The sequence below is a fragment of the Urocitellus parryii genome, chromosome 13 (assembly GCF_045843805.1).
Source record: "Urocitellus parryii isolate mUroPar1 chromosome 13, mUroPar1.hap1, whole genome shotgun sequence".
Lineage (NCBI taxonomy): Eukaryota > Metazoa > Chordata > Mammalia > Rodentia > Sciuridae > Urocitellus > Urocitellus parryii.
In genome coordinates this window covers 5,257,494-5,281,920 of record NC_135543.1, presented here as the reverse complement: position 1 = coordinate 5,281,920, position 24,427 = coordinate 5,257,494, and positions in this window count along the sequence as shown.

The window sequence follows — 24,427 nt, the reverse complement described above, 5'->3', positions numbered from 1 at the left end:
GCTCCCCCACATGCTGGCCCCACCTCGACAGGGGCAGCTGCAGCAGTCCAGGACCACTGGGGGACAAACGGGAAGGAACATCGTGAAAAAGAGGTCTTCCCAGGGAACAGTTGACGTCCACTCTTTCTGAAGTGGAAGGTGGGCAGAGGCACTGATTCGTACCGACTCATAGGCTTTTGCCACTGGTTTGGCGAGTGCTCAGGAATTTAGAAAGAACACGATGAGATTGGTGCTCAAGTCCTTTTGGAAGAAGCAGGTGGACACACTTTCACAAAGTTGTGCTGCCTGAGAATTTCTACCCCAGAGATGGGCACTGGAGGAGAGTCTTTTAAAAATTAGGAGGACAAAAATACCACCTTGCTATATTATGGATCTTGAATGAACCCCCAAGGGCGACATGTTGAAGGCTGAGCCCCACCTTAGTGCTATAGAGAGCTGGTAGAAGGCTTTAAGAAGTGGTGGCTAGCAGGGGGTCTTAGATCACTGCGGTCATGGTCTTGAAGGGTGCAGTAGGAACCTTCTCCTTTCTCTCTTTTGCTTCTTAGCTGCCATGAGGCTTCTTCCACCATGAGGTCCTGTCATGTTCTTCTGCCTAGGCACAGGTCCAAAAGCAATGGGCAAACTGACCATAGAGTGACACCTCCAAAACTGTGAACCCAAATAAACCTTCCCTTTTTCTAAGCTGTCTCAGATATTTTGGTACATTATGGGAAAGCTCATGAGCACCCACCTTGGGAGATATAATTCAGCCTTTTCCCCTCACCCATGTTCAGTGGGCCCATCAACACAGCAGCCTCAGTGGCAGGAGTAGAGAGGACTCATAGGCTTCTGATTAAGACCTGGCAGCTACTGAATACTTAATCTGTCATCAACTGGGACCCATACTGGGTCTTCAGTCCCTGACCTGAGCCAATCCTGCACACAGAAGCCTGACCCCTGGGTGACAGATGAGCTGTAACCCCACCCTCCCATTGTGGGGAAGGCAAACCGTTTCCTCTGGAACACGCACACATTGTGAACCTGGGTTTGCTTGCCCAGCACATGACACTTCGGCTGGCATGACATCCAGTGGACCAACAGAGGGCTGGATTTCACCCCATGGCTGTCCCGTGGCCTTCTGTCAGATCCCAGAGCTGCCACCACAGGGAGAGCAAGGCAGCCAGCCTGTTTGTTCTGAACCTCAAGCTAAAACAAAGAAAACAATTCTGTGAAGAACCAGGAGAAAAACTGTGCAGAAAGAGAGAGAGAGAAAGAGAGAGAGAACAGAGAGAGAGAGAGAACCAAGTGCAAAAAGACTAAGGTTAATGCAAAAAAAAAAAAAGTACATGTATAATGGCATAAATTGAAGTGAACTTACTTTATATACAGAGATACGAAAAATTGTGCTCTATATATGAAATAAGGATTGTAGGGCTGGGGATATAGCTCAGTTGATAGAGTACTTGCCTTGTATGCACAAGGCCCTAGGTTGTAATCTCCAGCCCTCCCCCCCCAGGATTATAATGCATGCCACTGTTGTCATGTATTTAAAAAAATAATAAAAAAGACTAAGGTTTTTCTCTTCCAATTTATTTATTTATTTTTGGTACCAGGGATTGAACTCAGGGGCACTCGACCAGGAAGCCATATCCCCAGCCCTATTTTGTATTTTATTTAGAGACAGGGTCTCACTGAGTTGCTAAGTGCCTTGCTTTTGCTGAGGCTGGCTTTGAACTCACAATCCTCCGACCTCAATCTCCCAAGCCGCTGGGATTACAAGCGTGCACTAAATTGACATGTTTTAAAACAAAAAGAAAAAAAAAAGCCATCAGTTCTAGAGTGGACTGAGCAAGTAAAATGTGTTTAGAAATGAGTTTGGAAAGAAAATCAGGGGTCAGATCATGTGAGGATGTTAGATTGTCATGAGGAATTTGGATATCATTATTTCACGTGGTTAGGTATTTTTGCTTTGTTTAGGTCACCTCACAATTTTTTTCCATGCCCACAACCTTTAATGAGATAAAAACTTCAAATCATTTAGTTTAATATTGAGATGCTAGCTGACAGGCCTGTAGAGAGATCCTATTCTAGATGGTCAGCAAATAATCCCTCTGTATTTATGCAAAGATACCGTGCCCGAGTGTTCCCTAAAGAAAACAAAACCTAACATAACACAATGCTCACTAAACTAGAGAACTATTTTCAACAGAGAATGAAGACAGTAAACATTTCTAAATCTCTGGTCTTAAATCACAAATAGAAGGGATTTACTGGTTTCTTAGTCTTTCACACATTTTTAAAAAAATTTCTTTCGAGACAATAAAGCGGCTGGTAAATTATTTAAAGGACTATATCTTCATTATGCATGGAAACAGATTTCATATCTCAAACAGCAAATCAATGCTGGGATTTTCAGTACTAATGAACACCTTCTGGATAACTGCAGTCTGAATCTTAATGAGACCACTTTGACTCCATCTGGGCCTAGAAGTTCCCACATCACTCACCACTCAAGTTTGTGACCAAATCCTACCTGGTGTTTATAAGGGGCACATCTAACGTGGCTTGGATTTGGCAGGTCCTGCTCTGAGTGTTTAACTTGATTACTGCTGTTCCCTTGCAATAAACAAATGTGGCCATTATTATTATGACCTTCACACTGATGCTAGATAACCAGCCCAAGGTCGCAGAGGTCAGAAGCGAATGGACCGTGATACAGATAAACAGACTAGCCTTAGTGTCTTCAGTCTCTCAGAATCCAGCAAAGGGAGCACAGATAGACTTTTAAGCCTTTTTAAGGATAACTTGGGTACTGAAAAAAAAGCCCACATATTGAGAGATGACTTTAAAATTTGAATGCTTTGGTGATTTTATTGAAGTCATAACTCAGCTTGACAAGGGGTGAGGGTGGAAGCAGCGGAAGAGCAGTGGACAGGGACCCTGGTTTAGGAGTCAGTCCAGAGTCCTGAAGAAGCCACCGGCTGGTGACCTTCTGCAGATCACTGCATCTCATTTTCTTCTCTCAGAACAAACAAAACAAAACAGCTTTTCTCACTCAAAATCCCCACACCGCCTTCTGTAGGTGGCTTTCTTTTTTCTTTTTGTCATTTAATCATTCGCTTTCCTTGTTGACCTCAGATTGACGTTTCAGTTTTAGTACACAGGAAACAGAAATGTAAAATAAATCTAGCCATTCGTGAACTATGAGCTTGGTGAGTGCTCTGGATATGAGCCATGAACTCCTTGATTAATTACAGCCAATTTGAACACCATGGCACGTGCAGCTATCCACATGAAAATTAACTATAGTTGGAGTAGTTTGCCGTGGAGAGCCTTGGGCAGGCCCTGGTCAGCGGTACTGATAGCCAAGGTGCCCTGGACCCTCTTCTACACTTCTGCTCTCTCCCACAGCCCTCCAGGGGTTTAATGCCTGCCCAGGCATCTACTACTCCAACACTGAAGCTAGCACTGCCACAGAAGAGGCACCACTGCCCCTCCCTTGCTCTGCCATCAAAGGTCCCCTGTTCAACTGTACCACTGGTAATATGCCCAGAGATAAACACTCATCCCTTGGCATCCAGGAGGGACTGCATGGTCCAGGAGCCGCATGACGGCAAAATCCATGGATGCTCAGCTCCCTTACATAAAACGGTATGGTGTTGTCTACACCCCACACTTTAAGTCACCTTTATATTGCTTTTAGTGCCTAGTACAATAGCGTTGCTATAGGCTGTATTGTTTAGGGAATCATTAAAAGAAACAATAGTACATGTTTTGTACATACACAGTTAGTTTGGACATTTTCATTCCAAGTTGATTGAATCCATGGACCCATCCTTGGATGAGAGGATTGACTTGTACACACAGCATCCTGAAAGAAAGTAACCAGGTGGACCCCATGAGTTTCAGACAACCTCTTTGGGAAGTGATTTGGGTAGGCCAATGTTACAGTACCTCTAAAACATGCTGTGTAGGTAGACGACCGTCCACATAGATAAATTTCATGGAACAGACTTTATTATAGGTCACTTATACAAAACACAGTAATTCACCCCTAAATAAGGAGTCCACAAATCTCCATGTCCCCCAATTTTCACCATTATCTTGTGGTTTTCTTGGTTGAGCCATTCAAAGGCTTGGGATATCCATTTATTTTATTTTTAAAAAGGTACTACTTATCCCCACTCATTTTACCAGATTATCTTGAAAATAATATAATATTGAAAACTATTTTCAATGGTTCTGTCATTTACTTACACACAAAATAAACAAGAGTCTCTGTTATTTCTCAGCACAGAACAACACAGCAGTAATGACATTGGTAACTGGAGATTTAACCTACAAAGTTCTGCAAAGTCAGAGTTTAATCAAGTAATACCTAGAGAAGGAGCCCATCAAATTAAATGCATTTGCTGGAATAATATTGATATAGGATAGGCAAATATCTTTAACTGAACATAAAAATGCTAGCCAGATCTATTCATAATTGTACCTTTTTAAAACACTCATACGATACTGAGTTATTCTTAAAATGTCCTGAGCAGCTGACACCCACACTCTCTACCCACCACCACATATTTTAAATATCAATGATGGTATACTAAACTCCCCAGTGAATGCACATACAACATAACAAGTTTTTCAGTCTCCATGGCATTTTTGATGTAAGTAACCTTAAATATTAGGGCATAAAATCTGTTCAGGGGGATACTTGGAGAAAAGCACCTTCAACATTCCAAAGAGAAAAAATGCACAAGGGAACAAATCCCCTTTCAAGTTTCTTTGCATCTGTGAAGTAGGTTGGTGTAGCCCTGCTCACAAAACTTTAGGGGGTGGTCTAAAAGAAAGAGCTACTTCCTGCAGCATGCATTAATCTTGTGTGAGGCTGAGGAGAAATCCTTCAGTATGAACACAGTCATTTCCTTACTAAAATAATAATAGACACTTAATACAACAGTGAGGATACGAATTTAAACTCTTCCACTGACAAAGATTTAACATAAAAACCTTTAAAATTTATTTTCACAATACTTTTATGATTCTTTTACCAAACAGTACAGTGATAAAATTTCAAATTTCAGATCCTTAACTTCCTGCACCAGGATTCTTTTTTTTTCTTTTTTTCTTTTTTTTTTTTTTTGGTATCAGGGTGTTAGAGATTGAATTCAGGGACACTCAATCACTGAGCCACATGCCCAGTGCTATTTGGTATTTTATTAGGGACAGGGTCTTACTGAGTTTCTTAGCACCTCGCTTTTGCTGAGGCTGGCTTTGAACTCGAGATCCTCCTGCCTCAGCCTTCCCAGCTGCTGGGATCATAGATGCGCACTACCACACCTAGCCCTGCACCAGGATTTTTGAGTTATGAGTTATGTATGAGATTTAGTTTTCTGAGTCCTGTGTCCAGAACTTCTGACCCAGTAGGTCTTGTTTATCCCTAGGGTTGGGCATTTCAACAGTACTCCTAGTGACTTTCATAAAAAACTAAACAAAACAAAAACCAGAATTATTGATTGTTACGCTAGCTTCAAACAGTTTTTGTATGGAGGCTTCCAGCTGATTGGAGGCTAGCCTGTATCCTGAAGGTATGGAGGGTAACTGCATTATTCAAAGTCTACTGGCTTAAATGTCATTCTCACTTTTAAAAAATACCTTCATAGAAACATCTAAGCTCATGTTTGACCCAGTACCTGAGCACTCGACCTAGCCAAGTTGACACACAACACAACCATTTCAATCCTGCAACATTCTACCAGATCAAGCAGTGAGCTTAACATGGCCCTCACTACAGAGCACCACTTGGTTTCATTGAATCTCAAATGTCAACCACACATTTTCCAAGGTTGAGCACATTCCTCTTCACCTGCTCTGCTGCCGTGACTGTCCAGTCTCCCTCAAACCTGAATTACCACAGTGGCTTCCCTGCTTCTACTAGTGCTCCAGAACAGTCTGTTCTCAATATGGTACAGGCACAAAGTCAACTACGGCATTTATCTGCTTAGAAAACGTGTGCCGGCTTCCCACCTCTCATGGGAGCACCCAAAGCCTCCATGCCTTCCCCCTCCCTCCATGACCTGTCCCGGATCCTGCAGTTGCCTTCCCATTGCTCCCTTGCTCATTCCACTCCATCCACACCAATCTGCAAGCTCTTTCTCTAAAGCCCAGACCTCTGCCTTATTCTCCTGTGCTGGCTGCCAGAACACCTCTAACCCTAGTATCCATCTAGTTCCTGCACCTTTGTAAACCAAGTTCTGATGTTTTATATATATATATATATATATATATATATATATATATAGAGAGAGAGAGAGAGAGAGAGAGAGAGAGAGAGAAAGAGAGAGAGAGAGAGAGAGAATCTATGTATATCTTTCTCTCTCTCTATATATATAGATATAGATATAGATATCTGTATCTATATATGTATATATTTAGATACATTCCCTTATACACAGAATATATGGGAAAAGGTATTTATCTGACTCAAATTCTCATCCCTTTAAAACTCTGCCAATTGTGCCTTCGGGAATTAACAGCTTCATTGTTTTCAGCAGTATTTGCTGTTGAATGGAAGGTTTTCTGTGGCCAACTGCACGAATACATGAAGGAAAGTTCCCTAGCATAATTTCTTTCATTGTGTGTGATGTGTGTGAACTATAAGTCTCCAAAAAGTGGGCTTCCCATATCACCTTTCACACAGCACTCTCACAGGGGAGAGCCCCACAGGTGCCCCTGGTGTTCCAGGACACACTTCTACAGGCCCGAACCCGCAGGTTTCTCACAGAACCACATCAACACTGCTCTGCATTTCCTGCTTTCTAGCCTATTCATTTCTTTTGGAACTTGTGACATTTCTCATTTCGTTTTCTCTCATATAAACAGTTTTTTAAGTTCTCTCAAAGATTCATACTTCACCTGATAATGGCAAGCAAGCATTTTCCCCAATAATTTGAAACTAAATAATATTCGGCAAAAGAACAAAGATTTTCTTAATTGTTCCCCACTCTTTCAGTCACCTCAGGCTGCTGTAACAAAATACAGTAGAGTATTAAACAATAGGATTTCATTCCTCACCGCTCTGGAGGCTGCCAGTCCAAGGTCAAGGTGCCTGCATTGAGCATCTGCTGAGTGCCCTCCTTTGTGCCCCACATGGTGGAGAGACGGCTGGTTTCTTTCTGCTCTCACATTGGTACATATTCTGTCCTGGGGGCTCCACCATCATGATCTCATCTAAACCCAAGCACCTCTCAGTGGCACCAAATTCAAATACCATCAAACTAGCGGTTAGGTCTTCAATATATGAATTTTGGAGAGACACATTCAATTCATAGCAGCTACCTTTCCTGTTGGCATCCTTCAACAAATACACTCTTTCTACCCTAAGTCAGTATTTGTTAATAAATGATTGACTGAAAATTAGAATACTATCATTCACTTGTTGAGTTGCTGGAATTGTTCAGAGTTTACAGTGGATAAAGTTGAATAATTATTCCAAATCAGATTGTTTACCTTCTTGAAAGTCAAGTATATGATTTTTTTTTAAATTTGAAAAGATTTAATTCCAAACAAGTTGGTCTGAAGCAAGCCTACTGTTTATTTGAAGTTGTCTCTATGGTGAAACCACATTTTTTAGATAACATAGTTTTTTACATGTAAAAAATTGAATCCTCTTTAGGAAATGAAATACATCTTAAATTCGCCAATATTAGTACTCAGGTACATTTAATATTTTAGGCAATTTTAATCACCAATTTTTTTTTGGTCTTTTACTTTTGGAAGTCTTAGATACATATTTTTATAGGTTTTATGAGGCCATTTAAAAAGATTAAGTTAAAATCTAGACCTTATTAGGACTTATGCTAACAAAAATTATTATTCTCCACATTAGGCTGTGGGCTACCAAGAACAGGCATTGAATCAGAAATAAGAAATTTGGAGCCCACTCATGGTACCCACCAGTATCTAACATGGGATTTTAGACAAGTCAAGTTATGTTGGGTTAGCTGATTTAAGGTTCCTGCATGCTATAAATTGATGAATTGATAATACCAAACACCTCTATCCCCTCAATTATCTTTTGCTGGTTTTAAAATCTCAGATTCTATAATTTCAGAGCAAATTTTAAACGATCAAAATTCCACAAAGAGACTAGTACAGATTGTATTATGTAGGACCCTGAATATATAAAACACAAAGTTCACAGCGCCCTGCCTACAAACTTCCCTAGAGGGCCCCTGGAGCTGCTGTGTTGTCATGATCCCACTGAGCACGTTTCCATGCGGCACATAGGGTGTCTCAGAACTAACCACCTGGCTTTGATGTCAGTGATGCAAACTTGGGCCAGTCATTGGAATTCATGCTTCTGTTTGGTAGCCAGACCCTCAGAGAACTCATACTGAAACACTTTTAAGTGATGGAAAAATGAACTTAGTATACATGAGGACTTTGGCTTTTCTTTATGCCTTAAATTTAATAGCAGTCTCCTGTACTTTTGTCTCCTAAATCATTAGCATATTTCTCATGTTTTGTTTGTTAAAGGGAATTATCTCATGTTTAAACGGACTGCGAGTCATTTTTTTTTTAAGGTACAGACATTATTTTGGTGATCTTATTTTCATTCCATTATGGGAAATTTCTTGAACCTTTTTTTTTTTTCCTTTTTAAATCATCTTTGAATATTTTGTAACAAGAAAGTTGCAAACAAACAGTTTTATTTTATTAAGACATTGACCTTTTGAGAAATATAGGTACATTTAGATACATATAGAATCCATAAAAGCTGAGTTTTCCTGAGTTTTTCCCATCTCTAACTTAGTGTGAATTTTATATGATAAAAGTAACATGGTGTTGTGACATGGCTTACTATTTGGAAGAAACTGCCAATATGCAAAGTGAAGTTCTCATGACTGACACTTAAGGTCAGCTGGTCTATGAGGCCTTAACAATGGTTGCAGTATTTTTGCAACTGAACAAAAGTTTTGCTTCTCCCACCAGTTGCATGTTCTTGGTGGACAGTCGAGGGAGCCCCGCCACCTTGAGACACTGGATCTCAGCATTCTTTTTCCAGTGTCACTGGGGCAAGGGGACAGAGCTAGAGGTCACAAGAACTGCTGTGGTTCCACCTGAAAGTAGCAAATGCCCTATCTGCCCACATCCTTTTGGGAGTCTGGCTGGTGTCATTTCAGACTTTGATTCACACACTTTCATTTCAGGCACTTGAACTTTCTAGACTAGAGAGAAAAAGGACCAAAAGCACCCACTGCACACTGGGGCTGCCTTTAGAAGACACGGCACATTGGACTTTTTGATGTCAATGGATGGTACGGAGGACAGATTTCACTTGTTCCCACTTTTATACCTAGAGCCATTAAGCAACCTTCATCTTACTGGAAACTTGATTATTTCTGTCAGCGCATTTGCATATAGAGTAACTTTTCATCTCTGTTAGACCACAAAAACCCTTCCCCTGCATTGGCATGCCTTGTGCCTCCTCTTTCCTCATTATCAAATCTCCTAAAATGTCATTTCTCACCCCTTGGTTTATTTAGACTGTGACATTTTAATGAGAACCATGCCATATGTGTGTTTTTTAATTGAAGGCTGAAATTACAAGAGAAGTTTAAAATAATATACTATAAAATATATGTCTCTGAAAGCAATCCCCTGTTAACGTCAGTTGCAATTCAGTTTGAGGGGATGCCTCTCTTCTGGTTGGAGTGGTATTTCCTGAAGTGGAGAAACAGCTTTAAGGAGCACAAATTGGCTTTAATTTAGTGCCTGCCTCATGCTTACCAAGTGCCTATGAGGGAAGGCGCTCATGCCTCGTGGCTCAGTGATGTGAAAACAGCGCTCGGCTTTTCCTGTAGACACACTCGGCTTTGTTTAAACATAAGATTTCCACCTTGTGATTTTATTTTACAGCTGAAAATGAGAACTAAACTCGAGCATTTGTTAAAATGATTCAATTTTTCTTTCCTGTACATGTAAAATAATCCCTTATGTTATTTTATATTGTGTTGTTTCAAACATATATTGTACGTTGCATAGTAGCATGTAACAAATCTCATTTATCATCTGTTGACAATGTGTCCTTTTATTTGCCAAAACCCAATAAGAGCCACTCCTCCATTCCCAGCACTGACATTGCTGAATCACTTTCTGTGCCCTTGTTGGTCTTGCTGAGAGGGTCACAGAGGCATTATCTACCCCAAAAGGCTTGGGTTCACCACCTTTAGAAGTTGCTTGTGCTGGGTAAAGCCCCGTGAAGATACCTTCCGAGACTGATTTCTGATCACTAGGTTAATCAGCTGTGTCTTTGTAGATACTGTTTCAGTGTCTCTGTTATGGGGATTTCTATATGTCTTCTATGTATTTTGAAATTTCTAAAAAAATTTTTTTAGTTGTTGATGGAGGTTTATTATAGTTTATTATATTTATTTATTTTTAGGTGGTGCTGAGACTCGAACCCAGTGCCTCACACATGCTAGGTAAGCTCTCTACCACTGAAACACAATCCCTATTTTTGAATTTTTAGTAGCTCCTGGAAATAGTTGAAACATTTCTAACATGATTCCTGAAAGAATGTAGAATATGGAAACACCTTCCCAATCTTAAAGATGAATTAAATCATGTACAGTATAGAAAAAGTAGCCTATTTAATTGACACAAAAATGTGGTGTAAAATTGCTCCTTCTCTGCATTGAATGGCAAGTTTTATTATATTGGTGCTAATGGATGGCTGAGCCCAGGTTAGTCCACAGTCACTTAAATAACCAAGAAAAATAAATGTCCTTAAATTAAATTTCACGACTGAGCAACAAGACAATAAAAACACAGGCGATAATTAAAATGTTTATGATTCAACAGAAAAAGGTCTGTAGCAAACTGCCTGTGAGTTTGTGATAGCTCTTCTGCCACTGTGTGGAAGCTCAGGCCACAGAGTCCAGTCCACTAACCTAGCAGATTTCATTCCTTCTGCACTCCAAACCAGCCATCTGTCTTCAAAGCCAAACTGTTAATAGGAATGATCGATTATAGATAAGGAAATTAAAAATACCATCAAATGGGAAGAAGCAGAGGATGCTTATTCAGAGATGCCCATAGTATGGGGTCAGCCACGGCCCTGAGGCTGAGATGCAAAGCTGGACAAGGTAGTGGGGAGCTTCGGAGTATGTGGGGGTCTTCAGGGGTGCTCTGGATGGAGCGGTGGAGTGGGGAGGCTGGAGGCTGGCTAGCTAGAAGCAGGCCATCTGTGTTAGGTTTGAGTGGGCAGTTAATGTCTCTGGCCAGTCCTGACATGCAGACAAGGCAAAAATTGGGAAGCAGGCAGTCTTGGCCATTTGGGGCAGAATGCTGCAGAAGTTGTGGTTTGGTTTTCAGAATAAATTGCTACAGATTTGGGGTCAGAGTTCTATTTTCATATATGGTCTGACCAGTGTCTGTGTGTATATTTACTTTCTCATGGATGCTATAATTATACAGCATATATTAATTGCATGCCGAATATGTGCTACACTTTCTCCCTCAAAATAAATTTCTTTTCTTCTTTGCCTTAAATTTGAAAGATCCTAATTTAGATAGAATATTTTAAAGTATGTGCCCCACTTCTCAATAGTCTGAGTGCATTAAATAGGTTCTTGCACAGCCAGTGGTTTATGAATATTAAGTGGTAATGACCCTTCCCAAACTCTCTGGCTTAAATACCTTTCTCTAACAATGCTTGAAAATGATTTAATATCATAAAATGTATAAGAATGACAGCACAATATGAAGTACATGCCCAAGAGTTATCTATCCCAAATATTTGTCACTTTTCCATTTTCTTCACAAAATAAACTAGAAAAAAAAAAAAGAAAGAAAATAAAGCTCAAAGACCCCAGTATGACCAAATACTGTTTCTCCTATCTCCAAAAAAAAATATATGGCTTCTACAAATATTCTCCTCCAGGGGATTAGATTACTTCAGTTTTATGATTTAATTCTTTCATGACTTTTGTATGGCTTGCACAACTGTAATTCTCCTTGCGTTAGGTTTTCATTTCTTGTTTGTGATTACAGTGAACTGAAGATGTTTCTTCTTCCTTAACATGTAGATTTTATCACTATAATCTTCCCTATTTGAACTGCTTTTGTTGAATCTTGCAGACTTTGTAAAGTTGTGTTTTCATTTTCGTTTGTCTTGAAATGGCTTCTAGTTTTCTTTTTGATTTTTTTTAATGTATGTGTTATTTAATTTCAACATGTTTGTGAACTTCCCAGATGTCCCTGTGTTACTGATTTCTGGGTTCATTCTATTGTTTTTGGAATGATTTGAATGCTCTTAAATTCATCCTTTGTTATGTTGCATGTCATATGTCCTGGAGGATGTTGTGAGGACACTTGACAAGAATGCATATCCTGCTGCTATTGAATGGAACAATGGAGCACTCCATGTCTGGTAGATCCTTTGGGGCTGTAGTGTTGCCCATGTGTACCATTTTCTCCTCGATTTTTCTATTTGGGTGTTCCATCCATTGCTGAAGTAGAATATTAAACTCCACTATGATTGCACTGATTCCTATATTGTCTTTCAAATCTGTTCATGTTTACTGTATACTCTTAGATGCTCTGATGGGAGCATGTATAATTGGTGCACCTCCCTGATTCATTGTCCCTTTCATTATTATGTAATGAACTGCCTTTTTTTTTTCTTGTGATAGATTTCTACTGAATTCTATTTACTGGTAAAACTACAGACAATCCTGCCCTCTTTTGATGATTATTTGCGTGGGATTTCTTTTCTCATACCTACACTTTCAGTCAATATTTGCTTTTGATTCTCAAGTGAGTCTGTTGGGTAGCATGCACTTGAGTCTTCCTCCTTTATCTGCCTGACTACTCTATACCTTTTGATTGGAAAGTTTAATCCATTTACATTTATAGTAGCTATAGGTAGGTCAGATGGTTCTATTGCCTTTTTTTTTTTTTTTTTTGGTGATGCTGGGGATTGACCCAGGGCCTTGTGCATGTGAAGCAAGCATTCTACCAAATAAGCTATATCCCCATTCCGCCATTTTATTTGTGGGATTCCTGGGCATTTTAGTTATTTTATCCCTCTTCCCCTCTCTTTCTGTCTTCACTTGTGGTTTGTTGATTCTACTTATATGAACTATTTGAAAGGGTCAAATTTAGAGACATATTGAGTAGAATGGTAGCTGCCAGTGGTTGAGGAAGGTGGAGTGCTGCTCAAAACATACAAAGTTTCAGTTAACAAAGGTGAATAAGTTCTAAAGATCTGTTGTACAATATGTTGCCTATAGTTACCAATACTGCATAGTGTACTTAATAACCCATTCAATAATCGGGCTAAGGAACTGAACAGACCCTTCAGAGAAGAAGATATATAATCAATTAACAAACATATGAAAAAATGTTCATCATCTCTAGCAATTAGAGAAATGCAAATCAAAACTACTCTAAGATTTCATCTCCCTTCAGTCAGAATTGAGCTATTAAGAACACAAGAAACAATAAATGTTGGTGAGGATGTGGGGAAAAATGTATACTCACACATTGCTGGTGGGACTGCAAAGTGGTGCAACCATTATGGAAAGCAGTATGGAGATGCCTCAGTAAACATGGGATGGAACCACCACTTGACCCAGCTATCTCATTCCTCAGTTTATACCCAAAGGACTTAAAATCAGCATACTACAGTGATACAGCCACATCAATGTTTATGGCAGCTTAATTCACAATAGCCAAACTATGGAACTAATTTAGGTGTCCTTCAATAGATGAATTAATGAAGAAAATGTGGCATATATACACAATGGAATATTACTCAGCCTTAAAGAAAAATGAAATGATGGCATTTGCCAGTAAATGGATGGAGCTGGAGAATATCATGCTAAGTGAAATAAGCCAATCCAAAAAAAAAAAAAAAACCACCAAAGGCCAAATGTTTTCTTCTGATATGTGGATGCTAATCCACAATGGGGGTGGGGGCTAGGGAAGAATAGAGTTACTTTGGATTAGGTAGAGTGGAGTGAAGGAAAGGGATGAGTCTGGGGGTAGAAAGGACAGTAGAATGAATCGGACATTATTACACCATGTGCATACAGGACTACATGACTACATAAATGTTGGTGAAGATGTAGGGGAAAAGTGATTCTACATTGTGTAAAATCAGAAGAATGAGAAGTTTTACTTCATTTATGTATGATGTGTCAAAGTGAATTCTACTGTCATGTATAACTCATTAGTACAAACTTAAAAAATGGAAATAAAAGGAAAACAATTATTGAAAGACTGAATCTCATGTTACCACAATAAGGAAAAAGAAAGCTGAAAGTCTGAGAGTAAGAATTGAATGAATATATTATTATAATTATTAGTAAAATTGTAAGTTAAGGAAATGAAATATTAAAATAGAAAAGTTGTTCGGTCATTGGATCATTCAGCAGTTATTGATGCCTTAAATTTATCTTTATATGTAATTGATTAGTGGAGAAGATGATTGTCAGAGGCTTGTTTTAAAACATTTAGCCAATTTTCTCTGCAAATCTTAAAAGGTTCCTGTCCTAGTGAAAACTAATGAGTTATTTTTAATATCATTTTGAATGTCTTTTACAATCCTTTTTTCCCCTAAGATTGAGAGTGATGGATTGAGGATGAAGAAGAGTCAAAGGCAAAGCAGACACATTAATTGAGCAGGAGTAAGAACCTGCTCTTCCGTTACTTGCAAGTCAAACTGTGGCTGGAACTGTAAGAGCTGAGCACCTCCAGGAGCTTGAGTTTCAGAACTTGAGTTTCGCCATTTGTGATTTCCTCCCTCTCTATGCACCCCGCTTTGAGAGCAGGCTCTGCTGTACAATCTGCTGGCCCCTGGCAGTCCACTGGGGGACAGGAAGTGGCCTCAGGGCTTTACAAACGTTTGATAAGAAGCTCAAGTTGGTGTAGCTTTTGTTGTTCCCTAGTCCTCCTCTTATTCGGAAGGGTCTTTTATGTCCAGGGAATGTGGATGAAAGAGCATGATGACTGGTCGCAGTGGAGCTAAGAGGACTCGGTGCTGAGGCTTGTCTGTGAGTCAGCAGGGGAATCAAGGGAGCACAACACGGGACCCGCCACACTCACCTACAGCCCACCGTGAGGTCAGAGCCCAGACTCTGCCACACAATGACCAAGGAGCCTGAGAACAGGTGAGCAAGAAGGGAGCCAGCGGCAGATTCAACAGGTGACTGAGATGTCTGGCTTGTAAAAACAGCTGGTTGGTTTTCTAAAATTAAGTACCACCTAAACTAATTTTGTAAAAAACCTCTAATATTTCAACTCTCTGATACCCAATTGTTGATGTCTTACATTTATCTTTATCTTTTTATGTTGTACCATATCAGGTTTTGGGGTAAAATTTTATATTTTCAAATGAATAAAAGTGCATCATTTTTGTCAATAATTTCAAACACATATTGATGCTTTCTGTTAAAAGACATTAAAATTATCATGCGTCACTTAACGATGGGGATACATACATTCTGGGAAATGCATCATTAGGTGACTTTGTCATTGTACAAACATCGGACAAGGTACCATCAGGAGGCACAGTCAACAGAGATACAGGGCTCCTACCAGCATGAGCCGGAATACTGTTTTGCAGTGAATTTTTTAAACAAGCAGCAAGATGCTCATATAAAAATAGAGCATAGTAAATCCATAAACTAGTAACAGGGCCACTCCTCAAGTATTATATACTTTACATGGTCACTGTGAATGTGTTTGGCAATGCGAAGTACTGTGACCTTGCACTTTCTGTGGTATCTCTGGACAGCAAGAGTTCACAGCTTGATTATAACCTTTGGCATCATCATCACACATGCACCCTAATGTTGATCAAAATGTGATGCAGCTCACAACTCCACAGCTGTTAAGGGTGGTCCCTGGAAAGGCAGATGAGACCATGATCTCTTTCTATTTTTCCATCTGTTGTAATTTTTCTGTTTTATACCCACACGTTATATACACATGGGTTTTTGCAGAAGACTGAACTTGTGGATGTATTTGCATATTGAGTTGACTAATTTTTAAATGGAGTCTCCAAGGGAAGATTAATTGATGGCTTCAGTGGTCACAAGTGTAGACATTGAGTGCTCCCAGGGGAGAAGGAGGTAACAGCACCATTGGGGTACACTCTATCCCCTGACAGTTGGGAAATGTCTCCAGAAAGAAGAAGGGATGGGCCAGCTGCATTTCTTGGAAACATGCTAATGACAAAACCAACAAGCCCACAGAAGGTTCTTTAGTCCACACTGAGTCTTCATGGACAGAACCCTTTCTTATTAAATATGCCTGCTCGGCCCCCAAACTTGAAGTATGCACATTGACAAGACACGTCTGTCAGGTAAGTTTTCATGACTGTGACCAAAGGCCTGACGACAACGTAGAGGAGGAATAGTCATTTTGTTGTAGAAGATCAACCTTTTAATATGACTTAGGGAGAAATGCAGGAAATTCTCCCTTTCTTCTCTTGTTACTGTAGAGTTGAAATGCATCATTCAATTGGTAAAGTTTACTCCAAGTTTTATGAAGATGACTTCATAATCTTTTACTTGAGTACAAATGTACCAGAAGGCTGACACTTTAAGCTGTCAGCTCTTAGCACTGACAACCGCACAACCATATTGACAAGGAGTACAGGCCCCAAGTTCAATTAAGAACAGAAAACTTAAAAATGGAATATGGGCCAAGAAAATGTAGCTGTCAGAAAAACAGTCAGATGACTTTAGACTGTCGTGTGGTGGCAGGACACCCTTCCCGGCCAGGCTGTGGGAGTCCTGCCCCCAGTTCAACTGTTTTGCTTTATTGTATTTCCTGCATAGGACTGGGGGAAGTCTTGGTGGGGGGCTGGTACCGTGACTCTGATCCATATGTCTTTGCTGTCTAGTGATTCATGCAGATGCAGACTCCGAGACGGGAAGCAGAAAGTCAGGGCACTTCACAGTCCCCCAGTTCTACCACGGCAGGTACAGGCTGTGCCCATGTCTGTTCTCCCACATACCAGCGTTGGTCCTGATGTTTTTCTCATCTCTGCTGCCAAAGTAATGGAGTAAACCATCCAGACTTAGCTGTCGGGGTAATCTACATCTTCCCTTCTCCAGATTCTCTGGCAAGTCCTTTACCAAGTGTGGACCGTCAGTTGCACACATTCCTTGGTCATTTGTATTTTAAACATTTCCTTCGCCTGTTTGAACAGACACCTGATACGGAGTGCAGGTGCCCACTAGTGTGGCCCAGGCACTGTTTCACACAGTGAGCAAACTGAAGACTGTGTTTTAGGAAACATCACTGTCCCACATCTGAGTGTTGGGTGAGCAGCCATAGAGCAGGAGGTCACCTTGCATTCCCAGGCCACACTGAGGGCAAAGCTGAGGCCCATGGTCTTCCCCCTGAGGCATGGAGAGTCCTTCAGGAGCGGTTAATTGGTTCCCTGTCATTTCCTTGGTGGTCCTAGGATTACACATTCATGGGAAAGTCTTCCACTCAAAAACTACCAGAGAACTCCCCTCTCAGCAGCCCCTCCGGCCTCTCTCCTGGTCTGCTGTCCCCCTCCAAAGCAGTCCTCGGCTGGCTTCGGGGCCACCGTCACTCCCATCAACAGGTGCACTCCGAGTTGTCAGTTCAGGCTGGAAACAAAGGAGGCCTGCCTTTGATACTAAACGAATGGGTTTCACTTACTCATATATTCCACAAATATGTCTGTTCCAGACAAAAGGTTTCTCTTTAAATGTCTCATAAAACAACAACAACATGACAGCCTTTGAAAATGACCTCTAGTTCACCTTGTACTTGAGAAGTGCACAATGGGAGAAGCACACCGATATTTAGGCTGAATATTTTCATTACAGCCAACTTACTTGTTTAAAAAGAACAACTGTATAAGTGACAGCGCTCTTACTGCTAGAAGCCATGTGGCCCCAGTGACATGGGGAGGGTTTGGTGGGATCCCGTTTATGCTGACCACTGTTCTCACCTTTGACCTTGATGCTGCAAGGTGAACCGCGGAGAGGGCAGGAGAGTCTGCTGGTGAGCCCCTTGCCTGGTCAAGCGTCCCTCCCGACCTGTGCAAACGTGGGTTAGGTGGCGACAACAGCTGGAAGAATCGTTCTCATGTGCAGAAGGTGCTTGGGTTCTCAGGGGTCAAAGATAGAGATAGAACTGATCATACGTCCCAAAGTGTCCTTTCAGTATCTGCTACTTATAGGGCATTTTGAAGAAATGTGCCATACCTCAATGAAAAAACAAATGACAAACTCAAAATTGTTTTTAAAAATCTTGTGTGGTTAGGATACACCTGTTTCGCTCCTAGAAAACTTGCTCCCCACTATGAACTGTAGTAGTGCTCACCATTTTTCTGTTGGAAGGAGATTTTATATGCCTCAGTAAATAAACTATGTAATGAAAAGCACCGACACGTGAATTGCTTTGTATTTTATTTCAGCTGTTAATGAATCTCACCCAGCCAAAATACCTTTATATCCTATAAAGAAACTAATAAAGGAAATTGGAAAAGAACTATGTCATCAAGAGCCTTTTATCCAATATTGAGTCTGTTGAAACCTGCATTCACTGTGCACCGAAAAGTATGAATCTTCAATTTTAGAAGAAAGATAATTTCTTTAAAGCTTTTTAGTACTTTAACTTCTGACCAAAAGACAGAAAGCAATTAGAGTATATTTTTTTATGTTGATGCAAATGAAAAGCTGTATTAAGGTCTGTGTTAATGTATATGTGTTGGCAGATACCACAGCAACAACTTCCTCCAAATTTGGTTATCAAAGGAACCCCTGGGATGTGTGCACTTAGCAGGGGTGAAGGGTGGGCCAGAAGCAGTCTTTCCTCTGTAATAACGTGGCTGAGTCCTCAGTGGAGCCTCCTGAGCACATGGTGTGGCCTTGGGACTCCAGGGCCTCTGGTCCTCCCTCATGGCCCCTGTTGCAGATGCCCCGTGGAGACAGGCGTCTCTCATTCATGGCTACTTCAGACATCATCTCAGCGTAGCCAGAACATCTTCAAAAACCTCCCATGGGATCTCCTTTCCCGTCTGGAAGCACCCCCACAATTCTGCATTCCTCCTTTCTCAAAATTTGGTTATCAAAAATACCCTGTGATGCATGTGTTTCTCAGTCCCGTGATTAGGGAGACTGAGTTAAATCCGTTTGGGGGGCTGGAGATGTGACTGTGGCAGAGGACTGTCTAGCAAGCACTGGGCCCTGGGTTCCATGCCCCGCACTGCAAAAAACAAACCAACCACAAAATACTATTCAGACTTGCTTCTTTTTCTGAACATACCTTTCCTGGGACTTCTCAGAGGATACACTCCCTCGAGATATCCTGTCTCCTATAGTATTTGGTGGTTAATTCTAGAACTTTGATAATTACCTGAATATTTTCTTCCTCAGAATATAGGCTGCAAGTTTGTGGTGAACTGACAACAAAAAGAAGACCAGGGAACAAAACAAAGAAATAAACTCCCCCAAGGAAACAAAGGAAAACTCAGGACCCTTGTCCCTACAGGGAGCATTGTTTGCAGTGCACAGCCTTTGGCAGCTTCAGGACGACCTGTGTCTGACTCGACTCTGCAGGTCGGCCAGGCCTGTCTCCTGCTCTGGCTTGTTGACCCCAGCACTGGAGGACTACCAGGACCAGTGACCTCCTTGGATGGCTGGTGGTCGCGGGTTGGTGCTGGCTCAGGCCGGAGGTGGTGCTGGGACCTCACCCAGTGGCTGCTTGGACTTCTTCACAGCATGGAGGTGGCTCCTAGAGCATCTCAAGGGTAAAGAAGTCCCATCTGCCACTCACTTGGCAGCCACTCAGTAGCGTTCAGCTTGTGCAGGTGGACATGGGACCAGAGGCATGCAGGAGAAGGGCGGGCTGAGGTCTTGTCTGTGGAGGTGGAATCTGCCCCACCACGTCTGTGGACTGCATACCGCACATGACCTGGAGAAGCAGTTTCCATGGCCCCTTGGAGGAAGTAAGGCTTTTGCTCTTCAGCATGTTACTTGTCCCATTATTTCATTCAGAATCTAAAGTGAACTTCCACGGACTCTGACTCACAGCACCCCTTCACTCTCCTCACACCTGACAAAGTCCTGCCTGTCCTCTGAGCCTCAGGAACTACAGTCCAGCTAAGAAATACACTTCCCTGGGCCATTAAAGCAATTAAAATAGTATCCTCCTACAAAATACAAAGCAAATACCACATGCACTGATTATCTTGTTGCCAGAATGCCTCGTTATGTCTTTCTTCTAACGAGGACCTTATTTGTGAAATTTGTGAGCTGTGAATTGCATTCAAATTAATTTTGGAATATTAATTGATTTTAAATATTCTATGGTCACAACCAAGAACAATACATTTCTTTATTTGGCATAATCAATTCCATGTTGTAAGCAATTTAAAGTAAAATGTTGGCTGAACATGCCTATAAATATAGCAACGTACAAAACTAAAATGGCAATATAGATATTTGAGAAACTCAATTTTATACCAAATTAAGTTTTAATTGGAATCTGTTCTTTTTTAAGAAGATTAAAAATGTATCTGCATAAATATGGTAAAATCAGTCTATGACAATTTCTATGAAAAATTACTTAAACAAATCACTCATGCTTACATTCTTGGTGATAGGAGATTAAAGGACCAGTCCATCTGTCTTCCTTTCTGTGTGTCCTGTCCATGACCAGGTCCACAGAGCCCTTACTGACAAGCCCCAGTTGTTGCTCGTCCATCCCTCCTTCCTTCCTCCTTCACAGACAGCTGAGCGTTCCTGATCAGGGCTGGATCACCACCTTTGCTCCTAGCACCGTAACATGAAAACACTCAGCTGAGTCACCAGGTGACAGTGGAGTGAAGACACACAACACAAACACAGACAGTTTGGCTGTGGCTCTTAAAAGTAGATACTTATTCATAAACTAGGCTAAAGGGAATGTAAAGATAGTACCATTTTTAATTAGTTGAATTTTTTTAATTAATTGTGTAACACAATAGAAGGGAGGCAACTATGGCGGGATGGCAGCATCCAACGCTTGGATGTGATATCTTAGTGGTGTATTTCAGAATTTCCTTTATAAACATATTAACATACACCAAAATTCAATATATGTGGCCTTTTAAACGTGCTTAATTTTTCAACAAAGTCTATTCCCAGACTAGCTTCATTAAGTATGGAAGCCAAAGTGCTTGTTTCTGAAAACCCAAATTATTAAATAGCATGTTCACTTCCCCCAAAAGAGCGAGGGCTAGTGTCTCCCCTGTCTCCAGTGATAACCAATACATAAAACCTGACATACCTTTAATAAAAATCATTACGGAAAGATTTAAGAGCTGAGGCTAAACTTCACAGGTTTTGTTCATGTGTAATCGTCGTAAACTGTGCATGCCAATATCTGTTTAGAAAATAAAAGGCTTCCACTGTTTAAGCTTTAAGCCCCCATTCCGTTTAGCTAATTTTAAAAAATTTCTTAGGGAAACCACCCCTACATGTCTTCAGAGTGGTTTGGGAGAAACTAGTACCATTTTAATCAGATGTGTCAACCTCAACCTATTCAAATAGATGAAAAAACTAAAAAATAGGGAATCCAAATTAATGGGTAGATGCCTCCATTATAAAACTCTTCTAATTTAAAAGTTTGTGTGAACTTTACAAACGTGCACGATGTGTGGCTGTACTGATTTCCTTGAGAAATATATTAGCAACTGGAACAGAACAGGGTTCAAGGAGTGACTGGGTGGGTCGGAGCTGAGACCACGGCACGGGTGGAACAGCACTGAGCCCGTATGCCAGAGGGACACATGGCCTCCATGTTGTAAGCAATATAAAGTAAAATGTTACTTAGTCTCCCCTCAGTGACGTGTTTACAGCCTTGGTGCCACAGAACCAGTCTAATTTCCCTAGATAATACGAATACCTTTGCTCCCCACCCCCACCACCAGCCTATAACCTACAGTCCTTCTGAAAGCAAGATGTGCAGCAAGGCCACCGCGGGAGTGACATGGCTACACAGGCACTGTCCCCCATAGTGAGTGCACACACCAGCAGGCCTCAGTTCACCAACCCTCTGTGCACCACCTTCAGCACCAGGAGCACAGACACTTCTGACCTTATTTCAAAGAGCATCTGTGACAAGATGACAGAATAGGCTGCTGCAATCCCTCTGCTGGGTCTGACTGCCTGGGCTCATATTTACAATGGACCTTGAGAAACACATTTAAAAAGTTACGTGTTATTGAGTGAGCCTCTGAGATCCCTGCAGCAGGGTAAGAGACACTGAGGACTTAATGGAAGTACATGGCTCTGGATCCTTCTCCCTTCAGTAACAGAAAAAACAGGATTCAGATGAATAGACAGGCTTTCAGTGTCAATGATTGAGTAATCATAAATCTACATGAGATGCCCATGTCCTCTGGGAAATAAGAAGATTCATATTTCTTATTAATATTCGAGTTAGTGCTTCATCCTGTGTATGCCATGAATAAACTGGAAGTCCACTTTCTCTTCCTTAATAAGAGTTTTCTAATGCGTGTGTTGAATTCTCCAGAAAACTTGCTCAGTACCAAGGGACAGGTCAGTTTTACCTATGGTACCAGGTGCCTGACGTCTGCTTCCATGGCATCCATCTCAGTGACACAGCGTCCCCACTGGACATGTTGGGTAGTAGCAGGTGGCTGTCCCCAAGCCTCTAGGGCTGTTCTGCAGGAAACTGTGAACAATGTGCAGGATGTCACTGTCACCAGGCTTGGGTTCAGCTTGATTGTCTTGGGTGCACAGGACACGCTTCCTGTATCACAGTGGTTTACTGACAAGTGGGAGCACAGGGCCCAGAGGAAGGTCCTGTGGGCTTCTGAGCGTATTCTCTCTCTCTTTCTCTCTCTCTCTCTCTCTCTGTCTTTAAGGGGTTATGAGTGCTCCAAGCTTGGCTCTGGGATTTACCTCTCACATGTTTTGGCCACAGGTAAACTCAAAACCTAGGATGGTTTGGATTCTGTACAAAGTAGCTAAGACCGTGAACCTTATGAAGAACAGACTCACTGCCATAGTTCTGGAGTCAGGGACATCCAAGGTCAGACTCTAGCAGATTCCATCTGGTGAAGGCCACATTTTGGTTCAGAGTCTCTGTCCTCATGGTGGAAGGGGTGACGGTCTCTCTTGAACTTGCCTTTACAAGGGCATTCTGAGGCCCTGTCTCATACTGCTGCCTCCCGTCCAGGATTTTGACATATGGACTTAGGGGAAACAAGCTTTCAGATCACAGGAGCTTGGTTGGTCTAGAAGAACTTATTTAAGACACACCCTTAGGTCCTGCAGAACTCTCTGACTATAGTGCGATGGTTTGAGTGACTCAGCCCAGGTAAGTCCCTGCCCAGGTTCTCCTATGGCCATTCATAACATTTGCACAACTGAGTGAGGCCCTTAGACATTCCTCCTTAGTGAAGAATAAGGAGAATCTTGTTCAAGGACCACTGTCAGTTCCCACTGCACTTAGAAGAAGCAGAGACATTTAGACAGGAGCCTTGCAAACCTGAACTGGAAAGGCCTGACCAGAATCTGTAGCACAAAAATCTCGGGAATTTAATTTGTATCTGTGGATTTAATGTACATCATTCACATTTTCATCACTTTTCTTATTTCCAATCCCAAACTCATGCCTTTGAATTTAATATTTCCTTGGATAAAATCACATTCTTAATTCTCAATTTTGGGGGAACATTGAATCTAAACTCCACAGTCCCTTGTTGGTGGGTGTTAATATCCTGTTTCATTTTAACTTAAATTAGCATTTTTTCATACTCAACAGAATGATCTGGATTAATAAAATCATGCTCTGAAAACTCTCCTTTCCCATCCTACGTGTGTGCAGGACACAACCCTGTTCTCTGCATGATGAGCTGCTGGAAGGTTGAACTGTGCACACTGCACAGCCTGACAGGCTCACCTACCAGGGGAGGGGACCAAGATATTTAAGGAAGCTGAAGAGTGGCAACTTGTATATGAACCAGTTGGTGGAATTTTGCAGTCTTGATGGACAATATCTTTGGAATGAGTTAACTGTAGCTTTACTGTCTTTTCAAATTTCACATATGAAGCAAGTCTTATTTTTCTTGTGTGTATATATATTATATATAAATATATACTTAAATATATATAAATATATATATATGTGTATATATGTATATATACATATATACACACAGACATACATATATATATATATTTTTTTTAAGACACTGAGACAAGAAATTACATGTACTAAGCGCAGCACGACTCCTGGCACATTGTGGAGTAGTTGCACCTGGCTGGCTAAGGAAGGCATTTCCTCAGAGTCTTAAGTTCCTGGTGAGAACACTTACCATCCACTTTTTTTTTTTTTGCATTTTTCAAGAGTACAATATGCTTCCATTACCTGTTGTCACCTC